At 43.2% G+C, this 19,084-nt stretch overlaps 1 protein-coding gene across 2 annotated transcripts in view; it reads right to left on the reverse strand.

Moving 5' to 3' along the window:
* Positions 1-12,209, reverse strand: part of CYRIB (CYFIP related Rac1 interactor B) — a 165,709-nt gene extending 153,500 nt beyond the window's left edge. Inside the window, exon 1 of one of the 2 annotated variants that reach the window (XM_070748306.1) lies at positions 11,982-12,209. The gene's annotated coding sequence lies outside the window, so the exon portion shown is untranslated. The remainder of the gene's footprint in view (positions 1-11,981) is intronic. The other variant, XM_070748305.1, reaches the window with a different exon arrangement.
* Between the last annotated feature and the right edge of the window lie 6,875 nt (positions 12,210-19,084).

Raw genomic sequence — 19,084 nt, forward strand, 5'->3', positions numbered from 1 at the left:
TCCCAAATTAGTAATTAGTTCCTAAAAATACAGATGCCTGAAGATTCAAGACCAGCTAAGAGGAATGCAGATCCTTTGCTAAACCTCCCCACTGATGCGGTTGCATTTTTATATCCCATGCATTCTTTATAGAGTGGTATTAGTACCTCACTTGTATCCCTGTCTTAACACAATTTGGGATTGCGTTGGCTTTTTGGCTTACCGCCGCACACTGCTGGCTCATATTGAACTGGTTGTCCACAACAACTCCAAGATCCCGTTACTGCTACTAAGCCTGGTTTCACCCAATCCATATGTATACTTTTGGTTTTTCTTGCCTAAGTGGAAGACTTTACTTTTCTCCAGATTGAATTTCATTTTGTCAGATAGGGCCCATCATCATCATCAGTGCTCACAAGTATTGATTGATACTACCTAGTTAGGCAATGAAATATCCGCAAGAATATAACAGAGAACACCAGGGACTCCAAACCCCAATTGGCTAAATCCAATCTCCCTGCCTAGGCCAAAACCAAACAAATTACTGCATTCAGTTTTGGTCACCATGATGCAAAAAGGATGTTGAGACTCTAGAAAGAGTGCAGAGAAGAGCAACAAAGATGATTAGGGGACTGGAGGCTAAAACATATGAAGAATGCTTGCACAAACGGGTTTTCTAGTTTAATGAAAAGAAGGACCGGGGAGATATGATAGCAGTGTTCCAATATTTCAGGGGTTCCCACAAAGAAGAAGGAGTCGACCTTTTCTACAAAGCAGTGTTTTTCAACCAGTGTGCCGCGGCACACTAGTGTGCCGTGAGACATAGTCAGGTGTGCCGTGGGGAAATTAAACATGGGTCCCCAAACTACCATTCCTGCCAGAATATCCCTTTTGTGTTCATTGAAACAGGCCCAGGTTTCACACTAAGTGAGTATAAATACATTTAGAAACTATATTATTAACTATATGTATAGTATGTACTGCGTTAGAGTGTCATTTTGGTTGGTGATGTGCCCCTAAATGTAAAAAATGTGCTGCAGCTCAAAAAAGGTTGAAAATCACTGCTCCAAAGCACCTGAGGGTAGAACAAGAAGCAATGGGTGGAAACGAAACAAGGAGAGAAGTAACTTAGAACTAAGCAGAAATTTCCTGACAGTTACAACAATTAATCAGTGAAACAGCTTATTATTATTATTATTATTATTATTATTATTATTATTATTATTATTTATTTATTTATTAGATTTGTATGCCGCCCCTTGCCATAGACTCGGGGCGGCTCACAACACAATAAAAAACAGTTCATGACAAATCTAATAATTTACAATTTAAGATATTTTTTTAAAAACCATTATTAAGCAGACATACATACAAGCATACCATACATAAATTGTATAGGCCCAGGGGAAATATTTCAGTTCCCCCATGCCTGACGACAAAGGTGGGTTTTAAGGAGTTTACGAAAGGCAAGGAGGGTAGGGGCAGTTCTAATCTCTGGGAGGAGCTGGTTCCAGAGAGTCGGGGCCGCCACAGAGAAGGCTGTTCCCCTGGGGCCCGCCAACTGACATTGTTTAGTTGATGGGACCCGGAGAAGGCCCACTCTGTGGGACCTAATCGGTCGCTGGGATTCGTGCGGCAGAAGGCGGCCTCGGAGATATTCTGGTCCAATGCCATGAAGGGCTTTAAAGGTCATAACCAACACTTTGAATTGTGACCGGAAATTGATCGGCAACCAATGCAGACTGCGGAGTGTTGGAGTAACATGGGCATACCTGAGGAGGCCCATGACTGCTCTCGCAGCTGCATTCTGCATGATCTGAAGTTTCCGAACATTTTTCAAAGGTAGCCCCATGTAGAGAGCATTACAGTAGTCGAACCTCGAGGTGATGAGGGCATGAGTGACTGTGAGCAGTGAGTCCCGGTTCAAATAGGGCCGCAACTGGTGCACCAGGCGAACCTGAGCAAACGCCCCCTCGCCACAGCTGAAAGATGGTTCTCTAATGTGAGCTGTGGATCGAGGAGGACGCCCAAGTTGCGGACCCTCTCCAAGGGGGTCAATAATTCAGAAATTGTGATTGCTCCAACACTGCAAGTTTTAAAGAAGATGTTGGATAGCCATTTGTCTGAAGTAGTGTAGGGCTTCATGTGTAAACTGGGGGTTGGACTAAAAGACCTCCAAGGTCCCTTCCAACTCTGTTGTTGTTAATTGTTAAATCACCTATAATTTGAAGCCAGCCAGTGTTAATTACCACTAGCCCAGTTGTGTTCCCTTTTGCAGCTAAAATACAACTACAAAAAATGTATTTGTGCCCAGGTCCCTCAGCTTTCAGAAAGGTTGATTTAAAAGTCTGCAGGAGTCACGCGAAGTTCTTTTTTCTCTCTCTCTCCATTGTTTTCAATCCTCTTTTAGTTCCTGGGCCTTAAAGGTCTTAACTTTCCTTACCGAACCAGTCCCACTCATTCAGCGAGATATTGAGCTATATCAAACACACCCTTATCAGACTAATCTGTTGAGATAAAGGAGTCACAGATTGTGTTTTCCACCCCATTGAAAATAAGGGCAGGGAGGTTTGGGTGTTGGAATGTGGTGGTAAATCTAAAAAGGTCTGTTTTTTAAACTAGGCAACTTTAAAGGTATATGGACTTCAACTCCCATTATTTCCCAGCCAGCCAAGTTGCAGTAAAATGGTGGATGAAGAACCCTCAGGGCAGAGGTCTTCAAACTTGACAACTTGAAAATATATGGACTTCAACTCTGAGAATTCTCCAGCCAGCCAAGATCTATGCTGGCTGGAGAATTCTGGGAGTTGAAGTCCACAAGTCTTAAAGTTGCCAAGTTTGGGGACCCCTGATCTCTCTCAAAAAGGGGGACTTACGACCCAGATTTGAAGAGATGACCAGATATACCATCACTTGTTAGAGAAACATTGAAAAATAGGCACAAATGTCCTGTTTTTCATTTAGGAAATGTTACACTTCATCACTTTTTTCCTATAGGGGAAAAAATACTTAACATGATTTCTTGAACTATTGGGGATTCTTGCCTAACTGATTCTAGTTCTGATGCAAAATTATATTTTATGTCAAAAAATTCTTGACAGATAATCTAAGTTATCTGGGATTTGGCCCAAACCTGTAGTGGTAGCCACCTCTTGACTCACAACCAGTGAAGGGCTGCAAACATTTTACTACCACACTGTAGGTGTGGCTTGCCAGCCATGTGACCAGGTGGGAGTGGCTTGACAATCATGTGACCAGGGGTGGCTTAAAGGTCTTGGGACTGGCTTAAAGGTGGCCAACTTGACATCACTCACGTCAAGGGATTGAGTTGGGGCGCCTGGTCTCTCCTCGCCTCAAAGAGATAGAATTTCATTTAATTCTATGTATAGATGCCATATGTCTACATACATATTACACACAGGCACACAAAAATATACATTATCTACTATATGTGTATGTACACACACACATAAACACACGCACAGCTCTTCTAAAATTATACACATTCAACTTCATTTACTGAAATAGGAAAAACATACCCAGAGCCCAGAAGGGAAAAAAAGGAGGAAAAAAATCAATTTTTTTCTACCAGTTCTTTGGACGTGACTTGGTGGGCATGGCAGGGGAAGGATACTGCAAAATCTCCATTCCTTCCCCACTCTGAGGCCAGCCAGAGGTTGTATTTTCCAGTTCCTCTTTATTCTATTCTATTCTACTCTACTCTACTCTATTCTACAGTGTTGTATTCCATTCCATTCTATTCTACTGTATTGTATTCCATTCCATTCTATTCTATTCTACTGTATTGTATTCCATTCCATTCCATTCTGTTCTGTTCTATTCCATTCCTCTATTCCATTCCTCTATTTCCTTCCATTTCAGTCCGTTCCGTTCCGTTCTAGTCTAGTTTAGTCTGCTCCAGTCTATTCTATTAATTCTATTCTATTCTATTCTACTGTATTCCATTCTATTCTATTCTGTTCTATTCTACTGTATTGTATTCCATTCCATTTCATTCCGTTCCTCTATTCTATTCTATTCTACTGTATTCTATTCTATTCTGTTCTGTTCTACTGTATTGTATTCCATTCCATTCCATTCCTCTATTCTATTCTACTGTATTCCATTCCATTCCATTCTATTCTATTCTGCTGTATTGTATTCCATTCCATTTCATTCGGTTACTCTATTCTATTCTATTCTATTCTACTGTATTCCATTCCATTCTATTCTATTCTGTTCTGTTCTACTATATTGTATTCCATTCCATTCCGTTCCTCTATTCTATTCTATTCCATTCCATTCCTCTATTTCATTCCATTCCAATCCGTTCTGTTCTGTTCTGTTCTGTTCTGTTCTGTTCTGTTCTGTTCTAGTCTAGTCTAGTCTAGTCTAGTCTAGTCTAGTCTAGTCTAGTCTAGTCTAGTCTAGTCTAGTCTAGTCTAGTCTAGTCTAGTCTAGTCTAGTCTAGTCTAGTCTAGTCTAGTCTAGTCTAGTCTAGTCTAGTCTAGTCTAGTCTAGTCTAGTCTAGTCTAGTCTAGTCTAGTCTAGTCTAGTCTAGTCTAGTCTAGTCTAGTCTAGTCTAGTCTAGTCTAGTCTAGTCTAGTCTAGTCTAGTCTAGTCTAGTCTAGTCTAGTCTAGTCTAGTCTAGTCTAGTCTAGTCTAGTCTAGTCTAGTCTAGTCTAGTCTAGTCTAGTCTAGTCTAGTCTAGTCTAGTCTAGTCTAGTCTAGTCTAGTCTAGTCTAGTCTAGTCTAGTCTAGTCCGGTCCAGTCTATTCTATTCTATTCTATTCTATTCTCCAAACTACTCAAAATGTCCGCTACCGGTTCTCCAGAACCTGTCAAAACCTGCTGAATTTTACTTCTACCTATCGCCAGTCCTTGCACTTACAGCATCCCCATGGACATGGGATAAAAATTCAGGTGCTTCACAACTGACATGGGTTTACGATGGTTACAGCATCCTGGGTTCATGTGATCAACGTTTGCGAGCCTTCCCAGCCAGTTTCCGGCAAGCAAACTCAATGGTGATAAGCCTGCTTTCACCCTTTTTTTACAACAATATGGTTCATTTAATGACCGTTGCAACAACAACAAAAAAACGTTTGCACAATTGGATACAGCTCGCTTAACAAGCGCTTTATTTCAGCACTGGAAATTCTGCTCCCAATTATGATTGTAAGTCAAGGATTACAATAGAGCCGGGGTGGTGCAGCAGGTAGAGTGCCACGGAAGCTGACTATAGATTTGTAGGAATGTAAAAAGGAAATAGGTTCCTATTTTTATTAATATTGCTTCTTCATTGCTTATTTGACCCCTATGACAATCATTAAGTGTTGTACCACATGATTCTTGACAAATTTATATTTTATTTTATGTACGTTGAGAGCATATGCACCAAGACAAATTCCTTGTGTGTCCAATCACACTTGGCCAATAAAAATTCTATTCTATTCTATTACCATCAATGGTGGACCTGCAACAAAGTTAAGATATACTGGAAAATGACAGAAAAAATGTTAAAAGCGATTACACTACAAGAAATAGAAAAAGCACCAGAATTTTATTTGTTAGGCATAACCAAGCAGAAATATAAAAAAGATATTTTTTATTTAGTTGTACATATTTTAACAGCGGCCAGGATAGTTTATGCACAAAATTGGAAGAGGGAAAATATCCCCAAAAAAGAAGATGTAGTAAAAAAAAATTTGGACTGTGCAGAGATGGATATGATGACAAGAAGGCTGAATGACCAAGAAGAATCTGAATTTTATATTATTTGGAATAAAGTTTGTAAGTGGATAGATAAAAATAAAAATATTATGAGAAACGTATGAATATATTAAAATGACTTTAGATTTTTTTCTCTTTTATTGACTTAATCTTATGTTATTAGAATGTGTAAACAAAATTCTTCTTTTCATCTAGATTAATATGTTGAATTAATGAATTAAGAATATATTCTTTTTCTGTATTAAAAATTAACTTCTAAGAAGAGAGGGGCAATTGTAACCCCGACTACGTGTTTAAATGTTTGTATGTCTGTGTGTTCTTATTATGAAAAAAATAATAAAGTTTTATTAAAAAAAAAAAAGATTTGTAGGCCAGCGGTTCAAATCTCATCACCAGCTCAAGGTTGACTCAGCCTTCCATTCTTCCCAGGTGGGTTAAATGAGGACCTGGATTGTGGGGGCAATAGGCTGGCTCTGTTACAAAGTGCTATTGCTAACATGTTGTAAGCCACCCTGAGTCTAAGGAGAAAGGGCGGCATAAAAATCAAATACAGTGATCCCTCTATTATCGCGAGGGTTCCGTTCCAAGACCCCTCGCGATAATCGATTTTTCGCGATGTAGGGTTGCGGAAGTAAAAACACCATCTGCGCATGCGCGCCCTTTTTTTCCTATGGCCGCGCATGCATAGATGGTGGAGTTTGCGTTCCCCGCCGCCCACGCAAAGGGGAAACCCCAATTCAGCTCCTCGCTGCTGCTGCGCTACCGAGCAGATCAGCTGCTGGGCGGCCGAAGGAACCTTCCCTGGGTCTTCCCCCTCTTGCTGGCGGGCGGGGCGAGCGGCGGGCATCAGCGAGGAGCCGGGGTTTCCCCTTTGCGTGGGCGGCCGGGAAGACCCAGGTTGGGGGTTCGGGGGGGTGCTGGGAAGCCCCCCAGGCCGGCTGCGACCCTTTAAAACAGCCGCGCCGCTTCCCAGCTGACTCCCGAAGCCAAACGCGGAAGTGGGGGTTTTTTTAATTAAATTTTTTTTATCGCGATATAGCGTTTCACGAAGATCGAGATCGCGAAACTTGAGGGATCACTGTAAATAAATAAATAAATTACTGTAGTCTGTGTTTCTACAAAATTCTTACTTACTAAAAGGAGGACCCATATTGTTTGACTTTGTAAACTGCTTTAAAAAAAGGCTGTAAAGCATTATGGGTTGGCATACTAGCCTAAGAGCTGTGGTGGCGCAGTGGTTAGAATGCAGTACTGCAGGCTACTTCTGCTGACTGCCGGCTGCCTGCAATTTGGCAGATTGAATCTCACCAGGCTCAAAGATTGATTCAGCCTTCCATCCTTCCAAGATGGGTAAAATGTGGACCCAGATTGTTGAGGGAAATAGGCTGACTCTGTAAACCATATAGAGCAGTGATGGTAAACCTTTTCCCCCCTGGGTGTTGAAAGAGCATGTGCGTGCCCTATCGCGCATATGTGAGTTCTCACATCCGTAATTCAATGCCCGGAGGGGGAGGGGCAAAAACAGCTTCCACCACCACCCGGAGGCCCTCTGGAAGCAAGAAACAGCCTTTTTCCCAACTTTTGGTGGTCCCAGTAGGTTTGTGTTTCTCCTTCCCCAAGCTCCAAAGGCTTCCCTGGAGCTGGGGGAGGGAAAAAACACTTTCCCTACATGGCATTGGACCAGAGTACCTCCGGAACCGCCTGCTACCGCACTAATCCCAGCGACCGATAAGGTCCCACAGAGTTGGCCTTCTCCGGGTCCCGTCGACTAAACAATGTCATTTGGGGGGGCCCAGGGGAAGAGCCTTCTCTGTGGTGGCCCCGGCCCTCTGGAATCAACTCCCCCCCGGAGATTAGAACTGCCCCCACCCTCCTTGTCTTTCGTAAAGTACTCAAGACCCACCTATATCGCCAGGCATGGGGGAACTGAGACACCTCCCCCAGGCTTTTATATTTTATGTTTGGTATGTATGTGTTGTTTGGTTTTAAATGATGGGGTTTTATAATTTTTTCTTCTCTTTTAATATTAGAATTGTTCCACTGTAACATTGTTGTTATTATTGTTGTGAGCCGCCCCGAGTCTTCGGAGAGGGGCGGCATACAAATCTAATAAATTATTATTATTATTATTATTATTATTATTATTATTATTATTATTATTCCCCCATCTATCCCCTCCCCCGAGCCTCTCTGGAAGCTCCCAGAACCTCCGTGTGAGCCAAAAATCAGCTGGCCAGCACACACATCCACCTTGGAGCTGAGCTAGGGCAACACTTGCATGCCAGCATATATGGCTCCATGTGCCACCCGTGATATAGAGCCTCATTGGTATAGTAATTAGAGTGCAGCACTGCAAGCTACTTCTGCTGATTACCGGATGCCAGCAGTTTGGCAGATCTAATCTCAGTAGGCTCAAGGTTGACTCAGCCTGCCATCCTTCCAAGGTGAGTAAAATGAGGACCCAGATTGTTGGGGGCAATAGGCTTACTCTCTGTAAACTGCTTAGAGAGGGCTGGAAAGCACTGTGAAGCAGTATATAAGTCTGGTTATGACCTATAAAGCCCTTCATGGCACCGGACCAGATTATCTCCGGGACCGCCTTCTGCCACACGAATCCCAGCGACCAGTTAGGTCCCACAGAGTGGGCCTTCTCTGGGTCCCGTCGACTAAACAATGCCATTTGGCGGGACCCAGGGGAAGAGCCTTCTCTGTGGCGGCCCCGGCCCTCTGGAACCAACTCCCCCCAGAGATTAGGATCGCCCCCACCCTTCTTGCCTTTCGTAAGTTCCTTAAAACCCACCTCTGTCGTCAGGCATGGGGGAACTGAGATATCCTTTCCCCCTAGGCTTCTACAATTTATGTATGGTATGCTTGTATGTATGATTGGTTTTTAAAATAAGGGTTTTTAGCCATCTTAGTATTGGATTGCCACGTTGTTTTTACCACTGTTGTTAGCCGCCCGAGTCTATGGAGAGGGGCGGCATACAAATCAAATCAAATCAAATCAAATAAATAAATGCTAATGCTATTACTATTTAAGTCGGGGGCTGTAAAAGCATTGTGAAGCAATATATAAGTCTAAATGCTAATGCTATTACTATTTAAGTCAGGGCTGTAACAGCATTGTGAAGCAGTATACTGTATAAGTCTAAATGCTAATGCTATTACTATTTAAGTCAGGGCTGTAAAAGTATTGTGAAGCAGTATATAAGTCTAAATGCTAATGCTATTACTATTTAAGTCAGGGCTGTAAAAGTATTGTGAAGCAGTATATAAGTCTAAATGCTAATGCTATTACTATTGAAGTCAGGGCTGTAAAAGCATTGTGAAGCAGTATATAAGTCTAAATGCTAATGCTATTACTATTTAAGTCGGGGGGGGCTGTAAAAGCATTGTGAAGCAGTATATAAGTCTAAATGCTAATGCTATTACTATTTAAGTCGGGGGGGGGCTGTAAAAGTATTGTGAAGCAGTATATAAGTCTAAATGCTAATGCTATTACTATTTAAGTCGGGGGGGGCTGTAAAAGCATTGTGAAGCAGTATATAAGTCTAAATGCTAATGCTATTACTATTTAAGTCGGGGGGGGGCTGTAAAAGTATTGTGAAGCAGTATATAAGTCTAAATGCTAATGCTATTACTATTTAAGTCGGGGGGCTGTAAAAACATTGTGAAGCAGTATATAAGTCTAAATACTAATGCTATTACTATTTAAGTCGGGGGGGGCTGTAAAAGTATTGTGAAGCAGTATATAAGTCTAAATGCTAATGCTATTACTATTTAAGTCGGGGGGGGCTGTAAAAGTATTGTGAAGCAGTATATAAGTCTAAATGCTAATGCTATTACTATTTAAGTCGGGGGGGGGCTGTAAAAGCATTGTGAAGCAGTATATAAGTCTAAATGCTAATGCTATTACTATTTAAGTCGGGGGGGGGCTGTAAAAGCATTGTGAAGCAGTATATAAGTCTAAATGCTAATGCTATTACTATTTAAGTCGGGGGGGGGCTGTAAAAGCATTGTGAAGCAGTATATAAGTCTAAATGCTAATGCTATTACTATTTAAGTCGGGGGGGGGGGGCTGTAAAAGCATTGTGAAGCAGTATATAAGTCTAAATGCTAATGCTATTACTATTTAAGTCGGGGGGGGGCTGTAAAAGTATTGTGAAGCAGTATATAAGTCTAAATGCTAATGCTATTACTATTTAAGTCGGGGGCTGTAAAAACATTGTGAAGCAGTATATAAGTCTAAATGCTAATGCTATTACTATTTAAGTCGGGGGCTGTAAAAACATTGTGAAGCAGTATATAAGTCACGGTTGCTACTTCTGGTTATTCAAACAAGCACCAGGGTGTCGCTATGCAGTTTTCTTGGTAAAAAATATCAAAGCACTTTCTCCTTATAGGGTTTCCTTCCTGACTCCAGGGTTGGACTAGAAGACCTCGAGGATCTCTTCCCAGACTGTGTTATATATTCTCTCTCTAGTCTCAGTGGTGCAGTGGTTAAAGTGCAGTACTGTAAGCTACTTCTGCTGATCATGGCCTGCCAGCAGTTTGACAGATCAAATCTCACCAGGCTCAAGGTTGACTCAGCCTTCCATCTTTCCAAGGTCGGTCAAATGAGGACCCAGATTGTTGGGGGCAAGATGCTGATTCTCTGTAAACCTCTTAGAGAGCATCTGGAAAGCACTGTGAAGTGGCATATAAGTCTAAATGCTAATGCTATAAGGCATAATGCTATTAGGCGTGCATAAGTGCACCGGCGTGCCTACTGTCCCCTGTCCTAATGTTTCTCTCTTACTAGTATCATTGATATAAACATTGTTATATCTTTGTATACTACCAATAGGTAGGTTGACAGATAGATAGATAGATAGATAGATAGATAGATAGATAGATAGACAGACAGACAGATAGATAGATAGATAGATAGATAGATAGATAGATACATACATACATACATACATACATACATAGATACATAGATAGATGATAGTAGATGATAGATAGATAGATAGATAGATAGATAGATAGATAGATAGATAGATAGATAGATAGATAGAGAGAGAGAGACAGACAGACAGACAGACAGACAGACCTAGAATACAGCCATAGGATTTTCTTGTGATCCTCCACCCAAATCCGAACCGGTTCCAACGCCGCTTGAGCTTCCCCAACCCAAGCCATCTCAATCGGTAAAAATGTTGAACCTAACCCACCCACCATGTTTTTCTCAGATCCAAGCATCTCTCCCCCCCCCCCTTAACTACACGGCTCGATTCCCACAACCCCCGAGACCCACCATGCGGATGCTTTTCCTTGCGCGCTCGGGCTTTGTCACGTCAAAACAACAACCCCAAATCAGCATCACAAACCGATTCTACACGCCGGATCCAATTCGGGGTGGGTAGGGAGGGGGCGACGCGGGCAAGGGGCGTTGGCGGATAGAATCAGAATGACACCCCTCAAAAAAAAAAATCCCCACCTGCAGATTGACCCTCCAAATCCCCAAATCTCTCTCTCTCCCATTGGCAATGGGGAGGGGATTCTTCCTCCCCGCTCACACCCGAACGAGATCGACGGGGAAATTTAATACACATACACACACACACACCGGTGCTAAATGGACGGACCCTCCCGGGTGGCGTTGCAACCCCCACCCAAAACCCCACCACCACCACTCCCTCCTCGTCTTTACGCACGGAACGAGGCGCCTTTAACCTGGATCCCTCCTGACCCTCCCTCCCAAAAATAACCCCATCGCGCGCGGAGCGCAGGCAAGACGACGGGCAATGTCACCCTCTTACTCCGCCCCAGCCAGCGGCGCGCACAAGGGCGCACCGGCGGACCGGAGCGAGGCGCGACGGATCGGAGATCTCCCAGGGCGGGCAAACCGGACCGAGCCCGAGCCCCCTGCCTACAAAATAGCGGGGCTCCCCTTCCAGAGCAGGGATCTGGCTCAAAAGCCAAGGGATCCGAGGTCCCGCTTGGAGGAAGGAGGGCTCCACCTTTGGGTCCCACCTTTGGAGACGCCTCGTCGCCAAATGAATGCCCATTTCTGGCTCTCTCCAATAAAGGAAGGCGAGCGGGCAAACCGACACGCGCAAAAATGCAAGAGGGAGCTTCCACCCTAGGCAATGCCCACCTATCCCTGCCCACCCCTTTCCCCCGCCTCCGCCCCACTGCAGTGGGTTTCCTCCAGCCCCCACCCCGAAAAGCCATCGGGGAAAAAACCCTCCATCGGATCAGCGCTGGGTTCCAAACTAACTCACCGTTTGCTGCTGCTGCTGCTGCTGCTGGGCGCGATCCCTCGCATCAGGAGGCGAGCTATGGCTGGAGTTCCACGCGCACACACCCGCCCCACTGCCACACGCGCGCGCGCACCGCCACCGCCACCCCCGGGAGAGGGGAGAAAAACCCAAAACCCAAATGCAAAAAAGAGGAAGAAAAAGGGGAACCGGATTCCTCGCAGCCTCTTGCTTGAAGGCAGCCGAGCTTCCGGGTTGGTCGAGGGGGCCGAACGTCACTTTGCTACAGGTTTACGAGGAAGAGGTGGTGGCGGCGGCGAGGAGTAGCAGGGGCGCGCGAGAGGCAGCTGTGAAAGGAAGGGATCGGGGAAAGGAGGGAGGGAGGGAGGAAAAAAAATGGGGGGAGGGAGGAAGGACACACAGAAAGAAAGAGAGAAAGGAAGGAAAGAGAAAGAAAGAAAAAGAAGGAAAGAAATGCAGGCAGACAAACAGAAAGAAAGAGGAGAGAAAGGGAGAAAGAAAAAAAGGAAGGAAGGAAAGACAGGAAAACAAAGAGAGTGTGAGAGAAAGAAAGGGAAGGAAGAAAGAGACAAACAGAAAGAGAGAGAGAAAGAAAAGAAAGGAAGGAAAGACAGATACAAAGAGAGAGGGGGAGAGAAAAAAGAAAAAGAAGAAAGAAAAGACAGACAAACAAAAAGAGAGATGGGGAGAAAGAAAGAAAAGGAAAGAACAAAAGACAGATACTAATAGAAAGAAGGAAGGAAAGAAAGAAAGATAGAAACATAGAAAGAAAGAAAGAGTTCCCCTCCATAACTTAGCTCTCCCCCAACTCCCTGATAACTTAGATTCCACTTATCCTTTTTGCAAAAACACCAGAAGGGAACCGAATCCGTGGCAACACAACAACGATTGGCGTCCCTGCAGATGGACATCTAGCAGCACAAGGTGCCCCAAAGGTTTTGAATCAGGCTCCAATCGGTTTGTGGAATTGCATGTGACCATTTGTTGTTGGGGGGGTGAGTTTTGGCAAGAGGCTGGTTCCGAGGGACTCGCCCCACCCTACGTGACAATCCGAAATAGGGAGCCAAGATTAGAATGGGCTCCAGTTCCTATGTTGTACAAATGTGGTTTAGGAGACATCAGACGGACATCTGAGGCCAGAAGAACATTCATAGCAGAAGAGAACTGAGCACTCCGCAAAGTGGAGGCATCAGACCAGATTACTTATGGGACCGCCTTTTGCCCCATGAATCCCAGTGGCCAGTTAGGTCCCACAGAGTTGGCCTTCTCCAGGTCCTGTCAACCAGACAATGTCATTTGGTGGGACCAAAGGGAAGAGCCTTCTCTGTGGGGGGCCCTGCCCTCTGGAATGAGCTCCCTCCAGAAATTCGCACTCACCCCACCCTCCTTACCTTCCACAAGAGTCTCAAGACTCACTTATGTCGCCAGGCCTGGGGCAATTAGATCTAGACACCACCACCCCTGACTACTAAACCTGATGTATGGTTGTGATTGAATTGGTTGATTTTAATATATTGGGTTTTTAGCTTGTAGTTTTTAACTAATTAGATTTGTTTTGTATGCACTGTTTTATATTGTATCTTGTGAGCCACCCCGAGTCTTTGGAGAAGGGCGGCATACAAATCAAATCAAATCAAATCAAATCAATCAATCAATCCAGAGCTGCAAAAGCTGTGACAATGGTGCCCACATATATTGGACAGAATAGAAGTCAACTAAGTAGCTAACTAACTAACTAACTAACTAACTAACTAACTAACTAACTAACTAACTAACTAATAAATAAAATAACTGAATAACTAACTAAATAAATAAATAAATAAATAAAATAAATAAATAAAGCCCACTGCAACAATATCGCCAAAAAAGCTTTTAGAGTTGTTAACCTGATCCTACGTAGCTTCTGCTCAGGCAATCTCACACTACTCACAAGAGCCTACAAAACTTTTGCCAGACCCATCCTAGACTACTGCTCATCTGTCTGGAACCCATACCACATCTCAGACATCAACACCCTTGAAAATGTCCAAAGATATTTCACCGGAAGAGCCCTTCACTCCTCCACTCGAAACAGAATATCCTATGAAAATAGACTAACAATCCTGGGCCTATAAAGCCTAGAACTATGGCGCCTAAAACACGATCTGAGTATTGCCCACAAGATCATATGCTGCAACGTCCTTCCGGTCAATGACTACTTCAGCTTCAACTGCAACAACACAAGAGCACGCAACAGATTCAAACTGAATACGAACCGCTCCAAACTTGACTGTAAAAAATATGATTTGAACAATCGAGTTATCGAAGCGTGGAACTCATTACCGGACTCAATTGTGTCAACCCCTAACCCCCAACATTTCTCCCTTAGACTCTCCACGATTGACCTCTCCAGGTTCCTAAGAGGCCAGTAAGGGGCATACATAAGTGCACTGGTGTGCCTTTCGTCCCCTGTCCAATTGTCTTTCCTTTCTCTCACTTATCATATATATTCTCTTCCTTTCATATATCCTCTCCTCTAAGTTCACTTTACCCTTATATATATTACTACATGTCTATTTTTCTTCTTATGTATTTGTGTATTGGACAAATGAATGAATGAATAAATAAATGAATAAATAAATAAAATAAATAACATAAATGATTAAATAACTAAATAACTAACATGTGGCAGAACATTTTGTGCCTGTATAGGCCTTACCAGCCATCTGTGGACACATCGTGTGCAGTCCACAACCCATTAGATGTCAAGGTCCTCTTCGAACACAATGAACAAACATCATCATCAGGAGACCTGAAGTAATATGGGTAGGTATGTTGTATGACAGGTATGCTGGTATGAGACTGGCACTGGGCCGCGGCATATCATAAACCAGACTGAACAAACAAGCGAAGCCCCATCCATGGGATGTGGGCAGCACACTCCTCCGGTCCATGGAAAAAACCTATCTCCATGGAACCGGTCACTGGTGGCCCAAAAGTTTGGGGCTGCTGTTTGGATGAAGCTAAGCCAAGGGAGAGAGTTGTAAAAGGAGACGTTAGCCAAATGAATTGATCCTGGCATTGTTCTAGATATTATACCACCCAGCTCTGCTCATATTATTTTTTAATGGCTTTTTAATTGTTTTTCTATACTGTTTTTAGATGTTATACGCCGACCAGAATCCAGAAGGAGTTGGGCGGCCTATAAATTGGATAAATAAATAAATTGGATAAATAAATAGATCAGTGTCTTTAAACCTTAGCGACTTAAAGATAGTGGATTTCAATTTCCAGGATTCCCCAGTCAGCAAACAGAGGTTAGTGTCAATCAAAGTTGGGTTTTTAGTTGATCTGATGAAATGTGCAAGTGTGAAAGTTGTTTCTAGTATTGGGGCTATTGGATCCACCATGCAAAAAGACAGACAACCACTAGAGGGCCAAAGACCTGGTACTCTTTGCTGCCCTCTAGTGCTGCTAACAAACTTTTGAAACCTGGATTTACTAATACAGTAGTCCCTCGCTATACCGCGCTTCACCTACTGCGGCTTCACTTCATTGCGGGTTTTCAAGAAATATTAATGAGAAAAATCATTCGCGGATCTTCACTGGTTCGCAGGTTTCTGAGGAGGTTGATCGGCAGATTTAAACAGCCCGCCGAACTCGATCGGCAGGTTTTTCAAAAAATATATATCTAAAATTGTAAATACTGTATTTAAATACTGTATCTAAAATAAATACTGTGTGGGAAGGGTTTATAAACACTTAAAACAATGAAAACTTACCAAACAATTACAATATAAATACTTAAATAAGTACTATCAGTCGATAAATTCCCCATCGCGGATTTCACCTATCGCGGCCGGGTCTGGAACGTAACACCAGCGATAGGTGAGGTCTTACTGTAATACAATCATCCTTAGTGATGCTTTTTGTTCCCCTAAAGCAGGGGTCCCCAAACTTTTTACACAGGGGGCCAGTTCATTGTCCCTCGGGCTGTTGGAGGGCCGGACTATAAAAAAAAACCTATGAGCAAATCCCTATGCACACTGCACACACCTTATTTTAAAGTAAAAAACAAAATGGGAATGTACTATTTAGAGGGGGGGGAAGAAGTCTGAAATTCATATATGTTTATGTTTTGTTTTTAATTTTCTTTTGTTAACATCTGATTGGCTATACAAGATTTTCTTGCCTTATAGAAAAATGTATAAAGAAAGAAGGAAGTACTTTGGCATAATGGTTAATAAGTTAGAAAAATAATTGGTGGTGTACTTTTTGAAGGAACATTAAGGAGGGAATTTAATTTAAAAAAGGAATGTAACTGGACAACAAAATTAGAAAAAAAACTTTTGCAACTTTTTTGATGATTGATATTAATTACTAACAAAATACCTCATTTTATTCATGGAAAATTAGATGGTACACTGTATTGTTTGAATGTATGTTAAGAGAAAAAAGTCCTTCCTTCCTCTGTCCTTCCATTTCTCCTTCCTTCCTTCCTTCCTTCCTTCCTTCCTTCCTTCCTTCCTTCCTTCTTTCCCTCCTTCATTCCTCTCCACTTCTCTTTCCCTCCCTCTTTCCATTTTCTTTCTTTCTTGCTCTCTTTTCCCTGTGCTACTGTCAATCACTGGCGGGCCGGATAAATGGCCTCAGAGGGCCGCATGCGGCCCACGGGCCATATTTTGGGGACAGCTGCCCTAAAGACTTGGCTTTTCCTCTCTCTCGAAATGGTTAGAATTTGTCTTTGGCTTCAGCATACTGAAATGAAGAGATTCACTCCTATGTTGTTAAGTGATTAAATCATTCAAACATTTTTTACTACCAGTTCTGTGGGCATGGCAGGGAAAGGATACTGCAAAATCCCCATTTCTTCCTGATCAGCTGGGACATGGGAGGCAGAGAATAGATGGGGGTAGGCCAGTCAGAAATGGTATTTACCAGTTCTCCAAACTAATCAAATTTTCCACTACCGGTTCTCCAGAATTGGTTAGAATCTGCTGAATTGCACCTCTGGAATGGGTATCTTGAAAAAAGTGAATTAAATTGCATTAAAATGTGACATAGCCATCCAAATGTTTATGGAGGTTTTTGTTGTTAGTTATGAAGCATCCCCATGGACAATGTGCTTATCCTCTACCATCCCATGGAGTCCATTTAACGTTATAGGAAGGGATTTTTTTTTGGGGGGGGGGGGTATGAAAATAATAAAAAAATTCATATTGGTTCTTTACGGTTCTGTACCTCTCAGTATTCTCTAATGCAGTAACACAACATCTCTGTGAATTGTCTAGTTGGCAAATCAAGAACAAAAAAGTCCTGGGACATTCTTTTTACATTCTTTGATAAACTTTACTGAATAAAACAGTAAAGTTCCTTCCTTCCTTCCTTCCTTCCTTCCTTCCTTCCTTCCTTCTCCTATCCCATCCCTCTCTCCCTCTTTTCTTCCTTCTTTCCTTAACCCCTTCCCTCCTTCTTCCATCCCATCCCTCTCTCCCTCCCTCCCTCTTTCTTTCTTTCCTTCCTTATCCCATTCCCTCCCCTCCCATCTCATCATCTCATCTCATCTCATCTTATCTTATTATCTTATCATCATGTTCAAGAGTAAACTGTATACACAGCAAACAGAGTTCTGGTCCTGGATTGGGCAAGAGGGTTATCTGCATGGTGGAGGCCTCGGGGCTCTTTGCTCTGCCCACTTATTTCAAACATTTGTACAAAATGACTGGCGAGGTCATTAGTTGCCATGAGATCCAGTACCCTCAGTAACTTGATGCTACCCAGTTAAGACATCTTGGCTTCTAGCAAGAGGCAGTCAGCGCAGCTGAAGTGCTGAGTCAGGGTCTCCATGCTGCTAGGATCTGGATGGGGAGGGGGGAGCAGCTCCCTCAAAGCAGAATGTTATGGGTCTGGGGGCTCAATGGACATTTTGTGGACTCTGGTGTTGCAATTTGGAGGTTCTTCCAGACTCAAAGCACCAGCTCAGGCAAATGGCAGCTGTAGCCAGATGTAGCTTTTGTGCACATATATAGTTGTGTGTGCTCCTTGTCAGCCGTTGGAATGCTCAGATTCAGAGGGGGAAAGAGAAATGGAACCTGTCAATTTACCTGATTTAGAAGATGAATAGGATTTTAGTGAGGGAGACGCTGAAATGTGACAACAGGCTTCGAGTGAAAGTTTACAGACAGATGTGTCATCAGACAGCTCAAGCAGTCAGGACTTGCCCTGGTTAGATCCAAAATTCAGAAGGAAGCACAAAAGATTAGAAGAGCTTGTTGAAAAAGATTTTAAGATGCAGTTTAGAGCCTAGTTAATTAATTAATTAATTACATCACATCCGGGGTTGGACGGAAATGGTAATTGCTTCCGTCGATCTGACTTCCAGCCAACAGGAGCCAGGGCAGGGTAAAATGCCCTCTCCATTCCAGGAGGCTCTCTGGAAGCCAAAAACGTCCTCTCAGAGCCTCTGTGCAAGCTAAAAATCAGCTGGGTGGCACACACATGCACATTGGAGCTGAGCTAGGGCAACAGCTCACGTGCCAGCAGATATGGCTCCGTGTACCACCTGTGACAACCATGCCATAGGTTCGCCATCACTGTACTAGATCATTATTTTTCAGTTGTTTAGATGTCTAGTAGTACACTTCAGAAAACTCAGTTTTGTAGCAATTTCTTCTCAGCCACAAGGAGCTTAGAAATCTCTTTGTGTGAAAACAGGCCATTTTCACCCATTTTTTGGTCTCCTGGGGCATCTGTACCCCGCTGGTTTTCAACTCCCCCACCTCCTGAAGCATCTGCAGGCTAAAACCGGGTTGTTTATTGGCCAAAAATTGAGTGTTTTCACCCATTTTTTGGCCCCCTGGGGCATCTGCTTGCCCCATTTTTCACTTCCCCTGCCTCCAGCAGCATTTGCAAGCAAAATGAACTTCTTTGGGGTCCAAAAATAAGCTGGTTTTGTCTATTTTGTGGCCTCCTTGGGTGTCTATGCACCCCATTGTTCACCTCCCCTGCCTCCAGAAAGTCTCTGCAGGCCAAGACTGTTGGCCTTCCCTTTCAGTTCTAGCCCATGATACTTATGAAGATAAGTCCTGCATTTGGGTGAAGGATGGGTGGGACGATGTGGGCGAGGC

Source organism: Erythrolamprus reginae, chromosome 3 (genome assembly GCF_031021105.1).
Source record: "Erythrolamprus reginae isolate rEryReg1 chromosome 3, rEryReg1.hap1, whole genome shotgun sequence".
NCBI lineage: Eukaryota > Metazoa > Chordata > Lepidosauria > Squamata > Dipsadidae > Erythrolamprus > Erythrolamprus reginae.